This window comes from Cherax quadricarinatus, unplaced genomic scaffold (genome assembly GCF_038502225.1).
Source record: "Cherax quadricarinatus isolate ZL_2023a unplaced genomic scaffold, ASM3850222v1 Contig91, whole genome shotgun sequence".
NCBI lineage: Eukaryota > Metazoa > Arthropoda > Malacostraca > Decapoda > Parastacidae > Cherax > Cherax quadricarinatus.
Window position 1 is genome coordinate 37,501 of NW_027195117.1, and position 23,960 is coordinate 61,460.

The following is a 23,960-nucleotide window of genomic DNA, read 5'->3' on the forward strand; positions in this document are numbered from 1 at the left end:
TCCAGGTGGTGCTGGAGCCACCTGTTCTATCCTCAACAGTTTTGAGGCAATGTTAATTTGTTGTTTCCTGAGAACACTCCCGCGATAACACTCCCGCGATAACACTCCCGCGGTAACACTCCCGCGGTAACACTCCCGCGATAACACTCCCGCGGTAACACTCCCGCGATAACACTCCCGCGGTAACACTCCCGCGCAATAACACTCCCGCGCAATAACACTCCCGCAATAACACTCCCGCGATAACACTCCCGCAATAACACTCCCGCGGTAACACTCCCGCGCAATAACACTCCCGCAATAACACTCCCGCGGTAACACTCCCGCGCAATAACACTCCCGCAATAACACTCCCGCAATAACACTCCCGCAATAACACTCCCGCAATAACACTCCAGCGCAATAACACTCCAGCGCAATAACACTCCAGCGCAATAACACTCCAGCGCAATAACACTCCAGCGCAATAACACTCCCGCGATAACACTCCCGCGCAATAACACTCCCGCGATAACACTCCCGCGCAATAACACTCCCGCGCAATAACACTCCCGCGCAATAACACTCCCGCGGTAACACTCCCGCGCAATAACACTCCCGCGCAATAACACTCCCGCGCAATAACACTCCCGCGCAATAACACTCCCGCGCAATAACACTCCCGCGCAATAACACTCCCGCGCAATAACACTCCCGCGCAATAACACTCCCGCGCAATAACACTCCCGCGCAATAACACTCCCGCGCAATAACACTCCCGCAATAACACTCCCGCAATAACACTCCCGCAATAACACTCCCGCAATAACACTCCCGCAATAACACTATGAACTTACAATCACTTATAACAATTCACTATCTTACTACCATTAGTTATAATGATTACGATATAAACATCGATAATAATAGCGCATTCAGTACTGAATTTGAGAGCGCTAAATCCTTAGGGATCACACAGGGTCTGAGTATTTATAAACATGTTATATACACGGATATACACCAGTATATACACAGAGATGTATGTCTCTGTATATACACTGAGTGGTGTACACAATGTATATACTCTCATACCTGAAATATAAATTAAAGCATATACACCTAGTTACACACAGATGTGTGTATACACAAATACACATCTCTGGGTGTATATAAACTGAAGGATATATACATTTCAGTGTATTTTACCTGTAGGTAGGAGAGTGTAGTGAGGCGACCGTCCTGTTGTAGCTGCTACACCACAGTGAGGGACAATAAGCTTCTTCAAGCTCAGCTTCGAAGCTTCGAAGCTGAGCTTGAACCCTTTGAATGAGTCGTTTCTTCACGGTGTTTTTAACAACTTCATGAACACGGGATTCATACACCCAGCGCTGTATGTTTCTCCTTGTATACATCCAAAATTTAATTCCCAATCTAAGAATTAAAGTAATCCTGACTGGTGGTATACAGGTTGGTTAATAGGGTTTGAAGCCTATCGACTACATAAGTGTTGTGCGGTAACCTGTCCACCGCCAGACAAGAATTTTTTAATGCCCAAAGAATTCAAACAAATTCTTAACATATATACCCTGAGAGATATGCAGCTGTCAGGGTATATACCCGGTAGGTATACAGGTGACTTGCAGCCCTGATAACCCTCGTGTAGTAGATAGACTTTAAACCCCACTAACCAATCAATCAGCCTTAATGACCCTCGTGTAGTAGACAGACTTGAAACCCCCAATTCAAAATATTAATTATAATAATCTATATTTATACATGTACAGAGCATAGCTGACATCAATGACATATTACTATATAGCTGACATCAATGACATACTACTATACAGCTGACATCAATGACATAATACAATATAGAAAGTCCCTTGTTATGAAGAACATTTCGGGAAAATTAGGTCAATTTTTCTCCCAGGATGCGACCCACACCGGTTGACTAACACCCAGGTACCCTTTTTAGTGCTAGGTGAACGTGGACAGCAGGTATCTTATGGAAACCCGTTCTAATGTTTCCACCCCGTTCCGGGAATCGAACCCCAGACCTCAGTGTGTGAGCTGAGTGCTCTACCAATCGAGCTTCGGGACACCAGCATTTTTATGTGTTGCTTAATGAAGATTCGACGTATCAGTGAATATTCCCCTTTCTCTCTGTCTCCCACTCTCTCTCTCTCTCTCTCTCTCTCTCTCTCTCTCTCTCTCTCTCTCTCTCTCTCTCTCTCTCTCTCTCTCTCTCTTGATATATATGTCGTGCTGAATAGGTAAAATTGGTCAATTAGCAAGAACTCATTTAAAATTAAGACTTTCTAAAATGTTCTCTTATACGTTTAGAAAGTTTTTCATCAAGGTTAATGTAAAAATTAATAATTATGTTCTAAAAGAACCTTAGAAAACTTACCTAACCTTATTATAACCAGCGCAATATACTCCGGACTGCACACTCTACAGGCTCTCAAAAACATAGTAACAAATACACTCCTTTTGAGTGTAGTCTCCAGGTTGGAATATTACTGAATGTATCACCACACATTTTTTTTTATTTTATTATTTTTTTTTTTAAAAAGTACATCACAGCACATAAAAAACAAACAGGACTTATCCGTCAACAGATGTAATAAACTTTCTATGGCCATATAATACCACATACAAATATAAAAATTATACATCATGTAACAAATAGTATCTAATGAAAACACAAACAGTAACCAAATTAAGGAGAGTATTGATGCATACTTCCGTACTAATACATTCAACAGTAAAACACAAACCAAATTAAGGAGAGTACTACTTCCGTACTAACTACATCAACAGTAAAACACAAACAGTAACCAAATTAAGGAGAGTATTGATGCATACTTCCGTACTAACTACATCAACAGTAAAACACAAACAGTAACCAAATTAAGGAGAGTATTGATGCATACTTCCGTACTAACTACATCAACAGTAAAACACAAACAGTAACCAAATTAAGGAGAGTATTGATGCATACTTCCGTACTAACTACATCAACAGTAACTACATCAACAGTAACTACATCAACAGTAAAACCAGATATTCTTTACTATCACTTAACGTCATAAGACTTCCGTACTAACTACATCAACAGTTTTTTTTTTTCTTTTTTTTTTTTTTGCACCTGAATATACGTAACAAAAAATGCTACAAAACTTGCATGTATAAACTCTGTATATGTAACTGTAAACCATACATGAAAAACTTGCATCAAGAACATGACACTTAACAAAAACAGTACCAGGGTTGTGACCTAAATTAATATATACTTTAAATGTGCCAAAACCAAACATATATAAAGTTTTAGATAAAACAAAGTGACATTAAACAATAAGTTGATACATGCCTCCTCTCACCACACACAAGGTACACAGTAAGAACAGTTTGAAAAATAACCCTGTAATCCGTATATGTGTATATAATCCTATCTCATTAACCTCCATTCAGAGATGAGCCCTTAATAAGGCAACGTTCAATACTGTCTCCTATAACCAAACATTCTGTTACACCCCCCTCCCTCTTCTCCCTCATTTAGGCAACCACCACTGTCTCTCGGCAGCATACAGTTCCCTGTCGCTCAGTCTCCCAGCTGTACATGAGCATATAAGCCTGTCACATCGCAACAGTATCTCAATCACAACAAACCACACCCAAGCATTCGTACTGCATACATCCATAATAATATTTACCTCAACCCTCTGACAGAGGTGTGATGGTAAGTGACCAAGCATAGCAAGGTGTTATATACACAGAGGGTAATACAGTCATCCCATGGGACACGCATGCAAAGATATAAATCTAAATTGTCCACTATCAAACTGGATCACACACTTAAACCTACTGACCAGCTAGCAAACCAGCTAGCATCACACGTACCTCCTAACACCTACTGACCAGCTAGCATCACACGTACCTCCTAACACCTACTGACCAGCTAGCATACCTACTGACACCTACTGACCAGCTAGCATCACACGTACCTCCTAACACCTACTGACCAGCTAGCATCACACGTACCTGCTAACACCTACTGACCAGCTAGCCTAACACCTACTGACCAGCTAGCATCACCTACTGACCAGCTAGCATCACACGTACCTCCTAACACCTACTGACCAGCTAGCATCACACGTACCTTCTAACACATACTGACAAGCTAGCATCACACGTACCTCCTAACACCTACTGACCAGCTAGCATCACACGTACCTCCTAACACCTACTGACCAGCTAGCATCACACGTACCTCCTAACACCTACTGACCAGCTAGCATCACACGTACCTCCTACCTCAAGCATCACAACACCCCTACTGACCAGCTAGCATCACACGTACCTCCTAACACCTACTGACCAGCTAGCATCACACGTACCTCCTAACACCTACTGACCAGCTAGCATCACACGTACCTCCTGACACCTACTGACCAGCTAGCATCACACGTACCTCCTAACACCTACTGACCAGCCTCACACGTACCTCCTAACACCTACTGACCAGCTAGCATCACACGTACCTCCTAACACCTACTGACCAGCTAGCACACAGCTAGCATCACACGTACCTCCTAACACCTACTGACCAGCTAGCATCACACGTACCTCCTAACACCTACTGACCAGCTAGCATCACACGTACCTCCTAACACCTACTAACACACTGAACCTTCCCTCGTTTCCATCTAAGCAATACACCCACACCACACACACACACACACACACACACACACACACACACACACACACACACACACACACACACACACACACACACACACACACACACACACACACACACACACACCCGACGGCGAGCCCATTGAAACCCCGGATGACATTCTCAATCCTTACCCCAGCCATGACAACCCCTCCCCCCACTACAAAGCGAGTAAGATCCCAATAGTTAAACTACGATAACCTACGGGGAAGGCTCCCACCGCGATCCATATATTTCCCTGTTCCTGCAAACCGTCCTATAAAAAGTAGCTGCCAGTACCCGTTTCCTCGCCACCCAATCCCCATTCCCACGCATACCCCACGACACGTACACGAAATCTACCATTAAATATGCCAATGCACGTTGTGTACTCTCTGGCACCCCTCCCACATCCAAAACGAGCGTTCTCAACACCGGTATGCCCCCCCTCCCACTAGCCTCACAATCCTACTCATCCAATCCCTAACATTCCCCAAACATTCGCAAAAATACACCGCATGATATGCCGTATCCTCGCCACCACACACTCCACACCCACTCTCCTCTACTATTCGCCTCGCCCGCAGGACCGCTCCTGACGGCAAAATGCCATGCAGGAAACGGAACATAACCTCCCGCACCCGAGGTCTGAGCTTCAACTTACGAAAACGACACCAAATATCTCCCCATCCATAGATGGGGTATATTCCCTCCACCGGCACCACCACCCGGCTCCCAATTACTCTCGCCAAAACCCCTATGCGAATCTTGCCAGGCTCCCGTAGGACCATGAGGGTACGCAGCACCTCCTCACATTCCCTCAACTCTGCACCCACATACCACCTCTGCACTCCCTCATACAGAAGCTTTAACCCCCCCCCCACACCCGACCCGTACATATTCCCTTCGTAAGAAAACATATTTTACCCAACGCCGTAGATCCAATAACCCTAACCCCCCCTGACGTACCGGCAGCATTACCACCTCCCTCCTCAGCCAATCACACCCAGAACCCCATATAAACCTAAACACCTGCTTTAAAATTCTCGTAATTCCTTGCCCCGTTAAGGGGTAAACTGCCGCCACATGCCAAACCTTACTGTATAGTAACGTGTTTACCACGAATGTATCAGCACACATTAGTAACCTTTACAGTTTACAGTATATAGGAAGACCACCAGTGTGTGCTTATATATTCACTAATATTCCAACAATGAGACTACAGTCAAAAAGAGTGTATTTCTCACTATGTTTCAGAGAACCTATAAGAGTGTACAGTCCCGAGTTCTTAGACGAAGAAATTGGGAAAATATTGGACATTGGCGTGACACTGGTGTATCCTAAGATGTTTGTGGACTCTGATATATTGGCAGCTAAAACCACTTATTACAGAACAGAAGCTACGGTAACGTCCTGGTAGGGAAGTGAAGGTGAGTGAGGCTCTGGTGAGGAAGTGAAGGTGACTGACGCTCTGGTGAGGAAGTGAAGGTGACTGACGCTCTGGTGAGGAAGTGAAGGTGACTGACGCTCTGGTGAGGAAGTGAAGGTGACTGACGCTCTGGTGAGGAAGTGAAGGTGACTGACGCTCTGGTGAGGAAGTGAAGGTGACTGACGCTCTGGTGAGGAAGTGAAGGTGACTGACGCTCTGGTGAGGAAGTGAGGAAGTGAAGGTGACTGACGCTCTGGTGAGGAAGTGAAGGTGACTGACGCTCTGGTGAGGAAGTGAAGGTGACTGACGCTCTGGTGAGGAAGTGAAGGTGACTGACGCTCTGAAGGTGTGAGGAAGTGAAGGTGACTGACGCTCTGGTGAGGAAGTGAAGGTGACTGACGCTCTGGTGAGGAAGTGAAGGTGACTGACGCTCTGGTGAGGAAGTGAAGGTGACTGACGCTCTGGTGAGGAAGTGAAGGTGACTGACGCTCTGGTGAGGAAGTGAAGGTGACTGACGCTCTGGTGAGGAAGTGAAGGTGACTGACGCTCTGGTGAGGAAGTGAAGGTGACTGACGCTCTGGTGAGGAAGTGAAGGTGACTGACGCTCCGGTGAGGAAGTGAAGGTGACTGACGCTCTGGTGAGGAAGTGAAAGTGACTGACGCTCTGGTGAGGAAGTGAAGGTGACTGACGCTCTGGTGAGGAAGTGAAGGTGACTGACGCTCTGGTGAGGAAGTGAAGGTGACTGACGCTCTGGTGAGGAAGTGAAGGTGACTGACGCTCTGGTGAGGAAGTGAAGGTGACTGACGCTCTGGTGAGGAAGTGAAGGTGACTGACGCTCTGGTGAGGAAGTGAAGGTGACTGACGCTCTGGTGAGGAAGTGAAGGTGACTGACGCTCTGGTGAGGAAGTGAAGGTGACTGACGCTCTGGTGAGGAAGTGAAGGTGACTGACGCTCTGGTGAGGAAGTGAAGGTGACTGACGCTCTGGTGAGGAAGTGAAGGTGACTGACGCTCTGGTGAGGAAGTGAAGGTGACTGAGGCTCTGGTGAGGAAGTGAAGGTGACTGAGGCTCTGGTGAGGAAGTGAAGGTGACTGAGGCTCTGGTGAGGAAGTGAAGGTGACTGACGCTCTGGTGAGGAAGTGAAGGTGACTGAGGCTCTGGTGAGGAAGTGAAGGTGACTGAGGCTCTGGTGAGGAAGTGTAGGAGACTGACGCTCTGGTGAGGAAGTGAAGATGACTGAGGCTCTGGGGTCATACTAAGTTATCCGGGTGTCATGCTAAGTTATCCGGGTGTCATACTAAGTCATCCGGGTGTCATACTAAGTTATCCGGGTGCCATACTAAGTTATCCGGGTGTCATACTAAGTTACCCGGGTGTCATGCTAAGTTATCCGGATGTCATACTAAGTTATCCGTGTGTCATACTAAGTTATCTGGGTGTCGTACTAAGTTAGCCAGGTGACATACTAAATGACCCGGGTGCCATACTAAGTTATCCAGGTGTCATACTAAGTTATCCAGGTGTCATACTAAGTTATCCGGCTGTCATACTAAGTTATCCGGGTGTCATACTAAGTTATCCAGGTGACATACTAAGTTATCCGGGTGCCATGCTAAGTTATCCGGGTGCCATACTAAGTTATCCAGGTGTCATACTAAGTTATCCGGGTGTCATACTAAGTTATCCGGGAGTCATACTAAGTTATCCGGGTGCCATACTAAGTTATCCGGGTGTCATACTAAGTTATCCGGGTGTCATACTAAGTTATCCGGGTGCCATACTAAGTTATCCGGGAGTCATACTAAGTTATCCGGGTGCCATACTAAGTTATCCGGGTGTCATGCTAAGTTATCCGGGTGTCATACTAAGTTATCCGGGTGTCATACTAAGTTATCCAGGTGTCATACTAAGTTATCCGGGTGTCATACTAAGTTATCCGGGTGTCATACTAAGTTAACCGGGTGTCATGCTAAGTTATCCGGGTGTCATACTAAGTTATCCGGGTGTCATACTAAGTTATCCGGGTGTCATACTAAGTTATCCGGGTGTCATACTAAGTTATCCGGGTGTCATACTAAGTTATCCGGGTGTCATACTAAGTTATCCGGGTGTCATACTAAGTTATCCGGGTGTCATACTAAGTTATCCGGGTGTCATACTAAGTTATCCGGGTGTCATACTAAGTTATCCGGGTGTCATACTAAGTTATCCGGGTGTCATACTAAGTTATCCGGGTGTCATACTAAGTTATCCGGGTGTCATACTAAGTTATCCGGGTGTCATACTAAGTTATCCGGGTGTCATACTAAGTTATCCGGGTGTCATACTAAGTTATCCGGGTGTCATACTAAGTTATCCGGGTGTCATGCTAAGTTATCCGGATGTCATACTAAGTTATCTGTATAACGGGCTTGTTTGGTATTCTGGTAGCGGTTGGTTAAATGATATACGTCTTCGGAGGCTTCTTTGTTTATTGTTAAGTCGTTTGGGTTACACAGGCTTGTGTGTTTGTGCCCATGGCCCGGGCAGGGCCATGCCCACGAGAGAGAGCTGGGAGGCCTTGTGTGTTGATGCCAGGCCGCTGTGACAGGGTACGGTCTCCTCTGGAACGGTGAAGCAGACATCGTAGGAGTCGCTGCAGGTTTTCACTCAACCTGGGGCACGACATGCTGTTGCCCTCGAGTGAGGCATCGACAAAACTCGGCAACTGGGCAGGACTTCTGGCAAGCGACTCAGGAGGACACTTCTCGACTGGTACTGTCGCTGGGCTGTCACTGCCGGCGAGTGTGGAGCGAGTTGTGGAGCGAGTCGTGGCAGAGACGACTGGGCGAAACATCTGGGAGTCGTAACATCATACACCAGACTGCAGTGAGAGAGCTAGCAGTCAAAGTGACATCTTCTTTGTGCAGGCTGCTCACTGAAGCTTGTGACACGAGGCTGACACAGCGCCTGCCGACAGGGCTGGCTGCGGCTTGACGAGTATCATCTCTCGACAGTTGGAGTTATAGCAGAGGTTAGCCTAAGCATCCCCAGACTTGTTTCTCTATATATAACTGCACTCTGACGGTCTGGAGGTGAAGTGAAACAAATCTCGATGGGAATCGTAGCAGGTACGATTCTGCAGAACAACACGAGCGACGAGCATAAAAGCTTTCTGTACAAGGGGGCTCATATGCTCAGGGCTGAGAAATCAGCTGTCAAACACTGGTCACGCGGGTGACTTAGCACAGTGGTGCAACTCAAGGGTCTGACCACAGACCTCACTGGACACACGGAAAACTTACAAACACACCGCTGTACATACGGTACAACATGGCTTAACTAGCAAATGATGCTTTTCTGCGCATAAAACTGACTAAGACATACTAAAATGTGAGAACACTGACTGAGAGGAATTAATTAACACACGACACATATCTTCTCTCAATCTTCTCGACAATACTGAAATAATTACTGAACACTCGATGGTGACATCATGTGATGTCAGGCGTGATGTCGCAAGGTGACGTCAGCAGCAGTGACGTCAACAGACATCTCGAGGTGACGTCAGGCAGACATCGTGAGGTGACGTCAGCAGACATCGTGACGTCATGAAGTCGGGCAGCATCGTGGGTGGCGTCGATGTGATGCGGGCAGCAGACCACAGCATGAGGCCTGGGACATCTGCTAACTCACGTGGCTTTGTAGGTCTACGTGACATCGCCCACACCCACGTGACGTCGTGATCCACGTAGCTTCGAGTGGCCTCGGGCACTCGGATACACAGCACTGGCAATGAATTCATACGAAAAACAGCCGAAAACACAGCAGAGGGAGTGGGCAGTGGTGAGTGGTGTATGGTAGGCTGGTGGCGAGGAGCGTGTGTGAGTGTATGGCAGGGCGGGCATCTGGCGGTTCCTCCTCCCACCCACAAACACAGGGGAAACACACTGGACGCAGAAATCACCACAAAACTCACCTCTGGCTTGCTGAAACAGCTGTGCTGAGCTGAACAACAACAGCAACATACAAGTGACGCTGAACACGTGACTTGAGAAACAGCGTAGGGTCACTGGGACGCCATTACAATTCTCGGAGAATTTCGGCAAATTTCGGCTGGATCCTGCTTGTACCTGTGTCTGGATGCTCAAACGTGCAGACACGACATCAGGATAACTCGTTGAGAGACGGATGCTTCTTGTGTAGGGTGATGAAGTGAAGATGACTTCATACCTCTTCCTCCCTCTCTCCAGGCAAACACAACTGCTGCAAGCACCGCTGTCACCATTTATAACGGGCTTTTTTGGTATTCTGGTAGCGGGTGGTTAAATGATATACGTCTTCGGAGGCTTCTTTGTTTATTGTTAAGTCGTTGTGGGTTACACAGGCTTGTGTGTTTGTGCCCATGGCCCGGGCAGGGCCATGCCCATGAGAGAGAGCTGGGAGGCCTTGTGTGTTGATGCCAGGCCGCTGTGAGAGTGAGGGTGAGGCAAGTCTGGGCATACTGAAGTGGCAAGGCCTATAGATGGCAGCACCTGAGTGGCGCGAAATATGAACTAAGCTGGCAGACAGCATGGGCTGTCTGTACAGACAGTACAGACTGTCTACATCCGTGTGTCATACTAAGTTATCTGGGTGTCGTACTAAGTTAGCCAGGTGACATACTAAATTATCCGGGTGCCATACTAAGTTATCCAGGTGTCATACTAAGTTATCCAGGTGTCATACTAAGTTATCCGGGTGTCATACTAAGTTATCCGGGTGTCATACTAAGTTATCCGGGTGTCATACTAAGTTATCCAGGTGTCATACTAAGTTATCCGGGTGTCATACTAAGTTATCCAGGTGTCATCCAGGTGTCATACTAAGTTATCCAGGTGTCATACTAAGTTATCCGGGTGTCATACTAAGTTATCCGGGTGTCATACTAAGTTATCCGGGTGTCATACTAAGTTATCCGGGTGTCATACTAAGTTATCCGGGAGTCATACTAAGTTATCCGGGTGTCATACTAAGTTATCCGGGTGTCATACTAAGTTATCCGGGTGTCATACTAAGTTATCCAGGTGTCATACTAAGTTATCCAGGTGTCATACTAAGTTATCCGGGTGTCATACTAAGTTATCCGGGTGTCATACTAAGTTATCCGGGTGTCATACTAAGTTATCCGGGTGTCATACTAAGTTATCCGGGTGTCATACTAAGTTATCCGGGTGTCATATTAAGTTATCCGGGTGTGTGCTAAGTTATCCGGGTGTCATGCTAAGTTATCCGGGTGTCATACTAAGTTATCCGGGTGTCATGCTAAGTTATCCGGGTGTCGTACTAAGTTATCCGGGTGTCATACTAAGTTATCCGGGTGTCATACTAAGTTATCCGGGTGTCATACTAAGTTATCCAGGTGTCATACTAAGTTATCCGGGTGTCATACTAAGTTATCCGGGTGTCATACTAAGTTATCCGGGTGTCATACTAAGTTATCCGGGTGTCATACTAAGTTATCCGGGTGTCATACTAAGTTATCCGGGTGTCATACTAAGTTATCCGGGTGTCATACTAAGTTATCCGGGTGTCATACTAAGTTATCCGGGTGCAATACTAAGTTATCCGGGTGTCTTGCTAAGTTATCCAGGTGTCATACTAAGTTATCCAGGTGTCATACTAAGTTATCCAGGTGTCATACTAAGTTATCCGGGTGTCATACTAAGTTAAACGGGTGTCATGCTAAGTTGTCCGGGTGTCATACTAAGCTATCCGGGTGTCATACTAAGTTATCCGGGTGTCATGCTAAGTTATCCGGGTGTCATACTAAGTTATCCGGGTGTCATACTAAGCTATCCGGGTATCATACTAAGTTATCCGGGTGTCATGCTAAGTTATCCGGGTGTCATGCTAAGTTATCCGGGTGTCATACTAAGGGTGTCATACTAAGTAATCCGGGTGTCATACTAAGTTATCCGGGTGTCATACTAAGTTATCCGGGTGTCATACTAAGTTCTCCGGGTGTCATTCTAAGTTATCCGGGTGTCATACTAAGTTATCCGGGGGTCACACTAAGTTATCCGGGTGTCATACTAAGTTATCCGGGTGTCATACTAAGTTATCCGGGTGTCATACTAAGTTATCCGGGTGTCATACTAAGTTATCCGGGTGTCATACTAAGTTATCCGGGTGTCATACTAAGTTATCCGGGTGTCATACTAAGTTATCCGGGTGTCATACTAAGTTATCCGGGTGTCATACTAAGTTATCCGGGTGTCATACTAAGTTATCCGGGTGTCATACTAAGTTATCCGGGTGTCATACTAAGTTATCCGGGTGTCATACTAAGTTATCCGGGTGTCATACTAAGTTATCCGGGTGTCATACTAAGTTATCCTGGTGTCATACTAAGTTATCCGGGTGTCATACTAAGTTATCCGGGTGTCATACTAAGTTATCCGGGTGTCATACTAAGTTATCCGGTGGTGACAATCTAAGTTATCCGGGTGTCATACTAAGTAATCCGGGTGTCATACTAAGTTATCCGGGTGTCACACTAAGTCATACTAAGTTATCCGGGTGTCATACTAAGTTATCCGGGTGTCATACTAAGTTATCCGGGTGTCATACTAAGTTATCCGGGTGTCATACTAAGTTATCCGGGTGTCATACTAAGTTATCCAGGTGTCATACTAAGTTATCCGGGTGTCATACTAAGTTATCCGGGTGTCATACTAAGTTATCCGGGTGTCATACTAAGTTATCCGGGTGTCATGTTAAGTTATCCGGGTGTCATACTAAGTTATCCGGGTGTCATACTAAGTTATCCGGGTGTCATACTAAGTTATCCGGGTGTCATACTAAGTTATCCGGGTGTCATACTAAGTTATCCGGGTGTCATACTAAGTTATCCGGGTGTCATACTAAGTTATCCGGGTGTCATACTAAGTTATCCGGGTGGCATGTTATCCTAAGGGTGTCATACTAAGTTATCCGGGTGTCATACTAAGTTATCCGGGTGTCATACTAAGTTATCCGGGTGTCATACTAAGTTAGTTATACTAAGTTATCCGGGTCCATGCTAAGTTATCCGGGTGTCATACTAAGTCATACTATCCGGGTGTCATACTAAGTTATCCGGGTGTCATACTAAGTTATCCGGGTGTCATCTAAGTTATCCGGGTGTCATACTAAGGATGTCATACTAAGTTATCCGGGTGTCATACTAAGTTATCCGGGTGTCATACTAAGTTATCCGGGTGTCATGCTAAGTTATCCGGGTGTCATACTAAGTTATCCGGGTGTCATACTAAGTTATCCGGGTGTCATACTAAGTTATCCGGGTGTCATACTAAGTTATCCGGGTGTCATACTAAGTTATCCGGGTGTCATACTAAGTAATCCGGGTGTCATACTAAGTTATCCGGGTGTCACACTAAGTTATCCGGGTGTCATACTAAGTTATCCGGGTGTCATGCTAAGTTATCCGGGTGTCATGCTAAGTTACGAAGTTATCCGGGTGTCATACTAAGTCATACTAAGTTCCGGGTGTCATACTAAGTTATCCGGGTGTCATACTAAGTTATCCGGGTGTCATACTAAGTTATCCGGGTGTCATACTAAGTTATCCGGGTGTCATACTAAGTTATCCGGGTGTCATACTAAGTTATCCGGGTGTCATACTAAGTTATCCGGGTGTCATACTAAGTTATCCGGGTGTCATACTAAGTTATCCGGGTGTCATACTAAGTTATCCGGGTGTCATACTAAGTTATCCGGGTGTCATACTAAGTTATCCGGGTGTCATACTAAGTTATCCGGGTGTCATACTAAGTTATCCGGTGTCATACTAAGTTATCCGGGTGTCATACTAAGTTATCCGGGTGTCATACTAAGTTATCCGGGTGTCATACTAAGTTATCCAGGTGTCATACTAAGTTATCCGGGTGTCATACTAAGTTATCCGGGTGTCATACTAAGTTATCCGGGTGTCATACTAAGTTATCCGGGTGTCATACTAAGTTATCCGGGTGTCATACTAAGTTATCCGGGTGTCATACTAAGTTATCCGGGTGTCATACTAAGTTATCCGGGTGTCATACTAAGTTATCATACTAAGTTATCCGGGTGTCATACTAAGTTATCCGGGTGTCATACTAAGTTATCCGGGTGTCATACTAAGTTATCCGGGTGTCATACTAAGTTATCCGGGTGTCATACTAAGTTATCCGGGTGTCATACTATGTTTATCCGGGTGTCATACTAAGTTATCCGGGTGTCATACTAAGTTATCCGGGTGTCATACTAAGTTATCCGGGTGTCATACTAAGTTATCCGGGTGTCATACTAAGTTATCCGGGTGTCATACTAAGTTATCCGGGTGTCATACTAAGTTATCCGGGTGTCATACTAAGTTATCCGGTGTCATACTGTCATACTAAGTTATCCGGGTGTCATACTAAGTTATCCGGGTGTCATACTAAGTTATCCGGGTGTCATACTAAGTTATCCGGGTGTCATACTAAGTTATCCGGGTGTCATACTAAGTTATCCGGGTGTCATACTAAGTTATCCGGGTGTCATACTAAGTTAGTGTCATACTAAGTTATCCGGGTGTCATACTAAGGGTGTCATACTAAGTTATCCGGGTGTCATACTAAGTTATCCGGGTGTCATACTAAGTTATCCGGGTGTCATACTAAGTTATCCGGGTGTCATACTAAGTTATCCGGGTGTCATACTAAGTTATCCGGGTGTCATACTAAGTTATCCGGGTGTCATACTAAGTTATCCGGGTGTCATACTAAGTTATCCGGGTGTCATACTAAGTTATCGGGTGTCATACTAAGTTATCCGGGTGTCATACTAAGTTATCCGGGTGTCATACTAAGTTATCCGGGTGTCATACTAAGTTATCCGGGTGTCATACTAAGTTATCCGGGTGTCATACTAAGTTATCCGGGTGTCATACTAAGTTATCCTGGTGTCATACTAGTTATCCGTGTGTCATACTAAGTTATCCGGGTGTCATACTAAGTTATCCGGGTGTCATACTAAGTTATCCGGGTGTCATACTAAGTTATCCGGGTGTCATACTAAGTTATCCGGGTGTCATACTAAGTTATCCGGGTGTCATACTAAGTTATCCGGGTGTCATACTAAGTTATCCGGGTGTCATACTAAGTTATCCGGGTGTCATACTAAGTTATCCTGGTGTCATACTAAGTTATCCGGGTGTCATACTAAGTTATCCGGGTGTCATACTAAGTTATCCGGGTGTCATACTAAGTTATCCGGGTGTCATACTAAGTTATCCGGGTGTCATACTAAGTTATCCGGGTGTCATACTAAGTTATCCGGGTGTCATACTAAGTTATCCGGGTGTCATACTAAGTTATCCGGGTGTCATACTAAGTTATCCGGGTGTCATACTAACCTAACAAGAATATTTTCATTACTTACGACGATAATTGCTTTAAAGTTTCTCTTGATGTTAAAATTTGGTACGTGAGTGTGTGTGTGTGTGTGTGTGTGTGTGTGTGTGTGTGTGTGTGTGTGTGTGTGTGTGTGTGTGTGTGTGTGTGTGTGTGTGTGTGTGTGTGTGTGTGTGTGTGTGTGTGTGTGTGTGTGTGTGTGTGTGTGTGTGTGTGTGTGTGTGTGTGTGTGTGTGTGTGTGTGTGTGTGTGTGTGTGTGTGTGTGTGTGTGTGTGTGTGTGTGTGTGTGTGTGTGTGTGTGTGTGTGTGTGTGTGTGTGTGTGTGTGTGTGTGTGTGTGTGTGTGTGTGTGTGTGTGTGTGTGTGTGTGTGTGTGTGTGTGTGTGTGTGTGTGTGTGTGTGTGTGTGTGTGTGTGTGTGTGTGTGTGTGTGTGTGTGTGTGTGTGTGTGTGTGTGTGTGTGTGTGTGTGTGTGTGTGTGTGTGTGTGTGTGTGTGTGTGTGTGTGTGTGTGTGTGTGTGTGTGTGTGTGTGTGTGTGTGTGTGTGTGTGTGTGTGTGTGTGTGTGTGTGTGTGTGTGTGTGTGTGTGTGTGTGTGTGTGTGTGTGTGTGTGTGTGTGTGTGTGTGTGTGTGTGTGTGTGTGTGTGTGTGTGTGTGTGTGTGTGTGTGTGTGTGTGTGTGTGTGTGTGTGTGTGTGTGTGTGTGTGTGTGTGTGTGTGTGTGTGTGTGTGTGTGTGTGTGTGTGTGTGTGTGTGTGTGTGTGTGTGTGTGTGTGTGTGTGTGTGTGTGTGTGTGTGTGTGTGTGTGTGTGTGTGTGTGTGTGTGTGTGTGTGTGTGTGTGTGTGTGTGTGTGTGTGTGTGTGTGTGTGTGTGTGTGTGTGTGTGTGTGTGTGTGTGTGTGTGTGTGTGTGTGTGTGTGTGTGTGTGTGTGTGTGTGTGTGTGTGTGTGTGTGTGTGTGTGTGTGTGTGTGTGTGTGTGTGTGGTGTGTGTGTGTGTGTGTGTGTGTGTGTGTGTGTGTGTGTGTGTGTGTGTGTGTGTGTGTGTGTGTGTGTGTGTGTGTGTGTGTGTGTGTGTGTGTGTGTGTGTGTGTGTGTGTGTGTGTGTGTGTGTGTGTGTGTGAGTGTGTGTGTGTGTGTGTGTGTGTGTGTGTGTGTGTGTGTGTGTGTGTGTGTGTGTGTGTGTGTGTGTGTGTGTGTGTGTGTGTGTGTGTGTGTGTGTGTGTGTGTGTGTGTGTGTGTGTGTGTGTGTGTGTGTGTGTGTGTGTGTGTGTGTGTGTGTGTGTGTGTGTGTGTGTGTGTGTGTGTGTGTGTGTGTGTGTGTGTGTGTGTGTGTGTGTGTGTGTGTGTGTGTGTGTGAGAGAGTGTGTGTGAGTGTGTGTGTGTGTGTGTGTGTGTGTGTGTGTGTGTGTGTGTGTGTGTGTGTGTGTGTATTCACCTATTTGTGGTTGCAGGGGTCGAGTCATAGCTCCTGGCCCCGCCACTTCACTGATTGCTACTAGGTCCTCTCTCTCCCTGCTCCATGAGCTTTATCATACCTCGTCTTAAAACTATGTATGGTTCCCGCCTCCACTACGTCACTTTCTAGGCTGTTGCACGGCCTGACTACTCTATGACTGAAGAAATACTTCCTAACATCCCTTTGATTCATCTGAGTCTTCAACTTCCAATTGTGACTTCTTGTTTCTGTGTCCCATCTCTGGAACATCCCGTCTTTGTCCACCTTGTCTGTTATGCGCAGTATTTTATATGTCGTTATCATGTCTCTCCTGACCCTCCTGTCCTCTAATGTCGTCAGGCCGATTTCCCTTAACCTTTCTTCGTAGGACAATCCCCCTTAACTCTGGGACTAGTCTTGTTGTAAACCTTAGCACTTTCTTTAATTTCTTGACGTGCTTGACCAGGTGTGGATTCCAAACTGGTGCTGCATACTCCAGTATAGGCCTGACGTAAATGGTGTACAGATTCTTGAACGATTCCTTACGGAAGTATCGGAACGCTATCCTTAGGTTTGCCAGACGCCCGTACGCTGCAGCAGTTATCTGATTGATGTGCGCCTCAGGAGATGTGTTCGGTGTTATACTCACCCCCAGATCTTTTTCCTTGAATGAGGTTTGTAGTCTTTGACCACCTAGACTGTAGTTTGTCTGCGGTCTTCTTTGCCCTTCCCCATTCTTCATTACATTGGCAGTTGTGTAAGAATGGTATATAATACCGACAAGATGAAATTAAGACACATGTGCAACATCTGGGTATCTTTATTGTAGACGTTTCGCCATCCAGTGGCTTTATCAATACAAATTCTAGGACATAAGACAACTACTACTACAACTAACCCATCTCTTTGGGAAGGACCTACTTCCACTGGGAAATCCCGCCTACCAGTGACTATGCCCTCGTCTGCTACACCTGACGTTACTATATAAGCGCCAGGCTCCTTTCTTCTGCTTCAGAATCTCCACGACTATGGTGCTCTTCGCACCTACTCCTAGGTTGAGGGACTGATTACCTCATCTTCTGTATATAGTTCTACTGTCTTCAAGTTATGTCCTAGAATTTGTATTGATAAAGCCACTGGATGGCGAAACGTCTACAATAAAGATACCCAGATGTTGCACATGTGTCTTAATTTCACATTGGCAGTTGCTGGACCCCGGAGCCAGTTGCTGGACCAGGCTTGTAGCCTGTCCAGGTCTCTTTGTAGTCCTGCCTGATCCTCGACCGATTTGATCCTCCTCATTAACTTCACATCATCTGCAAAGAAAGACATTTCTGAGTCCGTCCCTTCCGTTATGTCATTCATATATACCAAAAACAGCACAGGTCCTAGGACTGACCCCTGTGGAACCCCGCTTGTTACAGGCGCCCACTCTGACACCTCGCCACGTGTTTGTGTGTGTGTGTACTCACCTATATGTACTCACCTATATGTGGTTGCAGAGGTCGAGTCATAGCTCCTAGCCCCGCCTCTTCACTGGTCGATACTAATTCACTCTCTTCCTGCTCCATGATATTTGTCATACCTCTTCTTAAAGCTATTTATGGAACTTGCTTCCACTACTTCACTCTCCAGATTATTCCAATTCCTGACAACTCTAAGATTAAAGAAATACTTCCTAACATCCCTATGACTCATCTGGGTTTTCAGTTTCCAATTGTGTCCCCTTGTTTCTGTATCCCATCTCTGAAACATTCGATCCTTGTCCACTTTGTCAGTGCCTCTTAGTATTTTATACGTTGTTATCATGTCCCCTCTATCCCTCCTATCCTCTAGTGTCATCAGGTTGAGTTCCCTTAACCTCTCCTCATAAGACATACCCCTCAGTTCCGGGACTAATCGTGTTGCAAATTTTACACTTTCTCCAATTTCTTGACGTGTTTGACTAAGTGAGGGTTCCATACTGGCGCTGCATATTCCAGTATAGGCCTTACGTACACTGTGTACAATGTCGTGAATGACTCCTTACTCAGATGTCTAAACGCCAATCTCAGGTTTGCCAATCTCCCATATGCTGCAGCAGTTATTTGATTGATGTGTGCCTCAGGGGACATGTTCGTTATGATGCTTACCCCAAGATCCTTTTCTTTAACTGACGTTTGCAGCTGTTGGTTTCCTAACCTGTACTCCGTCTGCGGTCTTCTGTGTCCTTCCCCAATCTTCATGACCTTACACTTACTGGGGTTAAACCCCAGGAGCCATTTGTCGGACCATACTTGTAGTTTGTCCAGATCCCCTTGTAATCTTAACTGATCCTCTCCCACTTGTATTCTCCTCATCAGTTTCACATCATCAGCGAACAGTGACACTTCTGAATCTATTCCTTCCACCATGTCATTCACGTATACAAAAACAGCACCGGGCCTAGGACTGACCCTTGTGGAACCCCACTCGACACATTCGCCCACTCCGACACTTCAGCACGTACCAACACACGTTGTTTCCTTCCAGTCAGGTATTCCCTGATCCATTGCAGTACTTTCCCCTTTATTCCTGCCTGCTCCTCTAATTTTTGCACCAGTCTCTTGTGTGGTACTGTGTCAAAAGCCTTCTTGCAATCTAAGAAGATGCAATCTACCCATCCCTCTCTCTCATGTCTTCTGTTACATTATCGTAGAACTCAAATAAATTTGTGGCACAGGATTTCCCATCTCTGTAGCCATGCTGACTGTCATGTATGAGCCCAATCTTTTGAATGTGTTCCACTACTTTTCTCCTGATAATCTTTTCCACGACTTTACATACTATACAAGTCAGTGACACTGGTCTGTAGTTTAATGCTACCTGACTGTCCCCTCTCTTAAAAATTGGAACTACATGTGCTGTCTTCCACGCCTCAGGCAACTGCACTGTTTCGATAGATTTACTGAAGATTGCTGCTAATGGCACACACAGTTCCTCTGCTCCCTCTCCCAGTATCCATGGAGATATGTTATCTGGGCCCACCGCCTTTGAGGTATCGAGTTCGTCTAGCAGTTTCTTCACCTCTACCTTGGTTATGTGTATTGTGTCCAGCACCTGCTGGTGCACACTACCTCCACAGTTTGCTGGAAGCATTGCTGACTCTATTGTGAATATTTCTCTAAATCTTTTGTTTAGTTCATCACACACTTCTTGGTCACTCTTCGTGAGCTCCCCTCCTTCTTTCCTCAGCCTGATTACCTGGTCCTTGACTGTTGTTTTTCTCCTAATGTGACTGTATAACAACTTTGGTTCAGATTTGGCTTTTGATGCTATGTCGTTCTCTTATTGCCTCTGGGTCTCTCTCCATATCCTTGCATATTCGTTTCTGGTTCTTCTGCTCATCTCCTTGTTTTCTTGAGTCCTTTGCCTTCTATACCTTTTCCATGCTCTCGCACATTTGGCTTTGGCCTCTTTACACCTTCAATTAAACCATGGGCTCACTCTGGTCTTACCATTTTTTCTGTTGCCCTTTGGTATGAATCTTTCCTCTGCCTCCCTGCACTTAGTGGTTACTATTTCCACCATTTCATTTACTGTCTTTCCATCTAGTTCTCTTTCCCACTGCACTTCATGCAGGAAACTTCTCATTCCTATGTAGTCCCCTTTTTTGAAGTTTGGTTTCTCTCTTTGTTCTCGTGCTACTGCATTCTCCACTGTTAACTCAACAAGATATTCAAAACTCAGGACATCATGATCACTATCGCCAAGGGGTCTTTCGTGGGTGATATCCTTTATGTCTGAACTATTCAAGGTGAATATGAGATCAAGCTTTGCTGAAACATCCTCTCCTCTCTCTCTGGTTGTATCCCTAACATGTTGATGCATGAAGTTCTCCAATACAGTCTCCAACATCTTAGCCCTCCATGTTTCTGGTCCCCCATGTGGCTCTAGGTTTTCCCAGTCAATCTCTTTATGATTGAAATCCCCCATTATAGGCAATTTTGTCCTACCCATATGAGCCCTTCTGGCCACTTCAGCTAGTGTATCCACCATTGCCCTATTGCGCACATCATTCTCTTCTCTTGTTCTCCTGCTGTTAAGTGGTGGGTTATACATCACTGCTATCATCTCCTTTGGACCACCAGTCTGAAGTGTTCCTACAATGAAGTCGTCTGTTTCCCTTTTTTCCATTCCTCCCATCTCCTCAAAACTCCACTGTTTTTTTATGAGCAATGCTACTCCTCCCCCTCCTCTGTTCTCTCTGTCTTTCCTCATAATCTGATATCCAGGTGGAAAAATTGCATCTGTTATCATCCCTGCAAGTTTTGTCTCTGTTAGTGCTATAATGTCAGGTGATGCATCAATGATGCGTTCTTGCCACTTTAGCTTCCTTTCCATTACTGTATTTTGGGAGATGGAAGAGGAAGGTGCAGGCTGGGTGGGTGGGAGGCAGGGCACAATATTATGGGAGGCTGCTGTGACTGTGGAATTAGTGCTTAGGGGAGTGGTGGCTATGGAGTGAGGTTCGTTTCTGTTTACTGTGTTTGGTTGATATGTGGTGACAGGGGTTGAGAGCTTTCTGTAAGCATTTGTGTTTAATGTTTCCCCAAAGGCTGAGTTTTCCTGTCTATCGTTGCCTGCCCTGTCTCTCTTTCCTTCCACTGGTTCTGTCTTGCTCTCACTTTCAGTTGTTTCCATTCCTTTCGTGTTCTGTCTCGATTGAGGAACACTTTTTGATAATCTGGAGAGTCCTTTAACAGTGGTGTGGGTGGTAGTGAAGATATTACACACCCATGGTGTGGGTGGTAGTGAAGATATTACACACCCATGGTGTGGGTGGTAGTGAAGATATTACACACCCATGGTGTGGGTGGTAGTGAAGATATTACACACCCATGGTGTGGGTGGTAGTGAAGATATTACACACCCATGGTGTGGGTGGTAGTGAAGATATTACACACCCATGGTGTGGGTGGTAGTGAAGATATTACACACCCATGGTGTGGGTGGTAGTGAAGATATTACACACCCATGGTGTGGGTGGTAGTGAAGATATTACACACCCATGGTGTGGGTGGTAGTGAAGATATTACACACCCATTGTGTGGATGTTAGTGAAGATATTACACACACATGGTGTGGGTGGTAGTGAAGAGATCACACACACACCCATGGTGTGGGTGGTAGTGAAGAGATTACACACACACATGGTGTGGGTGTTAGTGAAGAGATTACGCACCAGACAAGCCTGGCCCATGGCCGGGCTCAGGGAGTAGACTCTCGAAATTCATCAAAGGTAACAAAGGTGATGTCGAGAAATATGTGAAACTTTCATTGCTCAGTGGTGGGGAGAGAATTCTTATTTGTGTTCACCTTAGATGATGGCAAAATGCCTACTTACGTGACATTGAGGCTGACGCCTGACTGTCGGTTACTTTTTTGTTTGCTTCAAATGCCAACTCAAAATAGCCTGTAGGGTGAACACGTTTTAAAATATTAGGCAGGGAAAGAAAATTTGGTGATTTAGACCAGAAGTTTATTTTAGTCTCATAAGTGTTTAATCGTCACTTTGATTTGACGAATCACCACCATAGCAGTCTCGGCTTGGTGTTATCAACTTTGGCATTGTGTAATTCAAAATTTTAATTCTAAACAGTCAGAGCAACGTAGATAACACCGACACCTGCATATACGTACGAAACAAATTTTTAATAACTTAGAGAAGAGAATGGTGTGAGCGTAGGGCGTAGTTCAAGGTCACAAGTTTAGCCATTGGTGTTTCTTGCGGCGGCTCTGAAACAGTTATTGTCTCACTGATGAAGTGGGAACAACAGCTAGTTCTACCTCTCCTTATAAGACCTGGGAAAGGCGGGGATACCCTGGGGAAGTGGCGAAGGAAGAATGTCTGATGGCGGACAGATGGACTCCTGGACACAGGGACCTGGGAAAGAGGAGGATACTGTAAAACACTGAATGACCGCTCAGTATAGTGTTGTGTTAACAGTACAAGTCGCCTCGATATGTGACTATGTATGTCAAAATACAAATCCATCCTAAAGCTGACTTAAGTAACTTCCTAACAAAATCAGTGCACGTTACATGTTCATTCTATTTTCTGATGATAAACCTGAGCCGGAGAAGCTTTGAGAGTAATGTGATTTATACGCACCCATGGCGCTGAAATACTGTCGAAATATTTAACAGCGTTATTTATACGAACCAGGTTAGATGAAGAGGGAAGAGAAGCGGTGAGACACTTCACAAAGAACTGCTCATACACGGACACGAACACGAACTTGTGTGTGTGTGTATGTGTTAGTTACCATTTTGTCCTAGGCACATGTTGATTAGACACTAGGCCTGTTGTACGTGTGTGTATCTGTGTGTGTGTTTGTGTGTGTTTATGTGTGTGTGTGTACTCACCTAGTTGTACTCACCTAGTTGAGGTTGCAGGGGTCGAGTCCAAGCTCCTGGCCCCGCCTCTTCACTGGTCGCCACTAGGTCACTCTCCCTGAACCATGAGCTTTATCGTACCTCTGCTTAAAGCTATGTATGGATCCTGACTCCACTACATCGCTTCCCAAACTATTCCACTTCCTGACTACTCTGTGGCTGAAGAAATACTTCCTAACATCCCTGTGATTCATCTGTGTCTTCAACTTCCAACTGTGTCCCCTTGTTACTGTGTCCAGTCTCTGGAACATCCTGTCTTTGTCCACCTTGTCAATTCCTCTCAGTATTTTGTAAGTCGTTATCATGTCTCCCCTATCTCTCCTGTCCTCCAGTGGGACTAGTCTTGTTGCAAACCTTTGCACTTTCTCTAGTTTCTTTACATGCTTGGCTAGGTGTGGGTTCCAAACTGGTGCCGCATACTCCAATATGGGCCTAACGTACACGGTGTACAGGGTCCTGAACGATTCCTTATTAAGATGTCGGAATGCTGTTCTGAGGTTTGCTAGGCGCCCATATGCTGCAGCACTTATTTGGTTGATGTGCGCTTCAGGAGATGTGCCTGGTGTTATACTCACCCCAAGAT

At 45.5% G+C, this 23,960-nt stretch overlaps 1 long non-coding RNA gene across 1 annotated transcript in view; it reads right to left on the bottom strand.

Moving 5' to 3' along the window:
• Positions 1 to 2,174, bottom strand: part of LOC138851204 (uncharacterized) — a 28,271-nt gene extending 26,097 nt beyond the window's left edge. Inside the window, exon 1 of the long non-coding RNA XR_011391054.1 lies at positions 1,186 to 2,174. This is a non-coding gene — a long non-coding RNA (uncharacterized lncRNA). The remainder of the gene's footprint in view (positions 1 to 1,185) is intronic.
• Between the last annotated feature and the right edge of the window lie 21,786 nt (positions 2,175 to 23,960).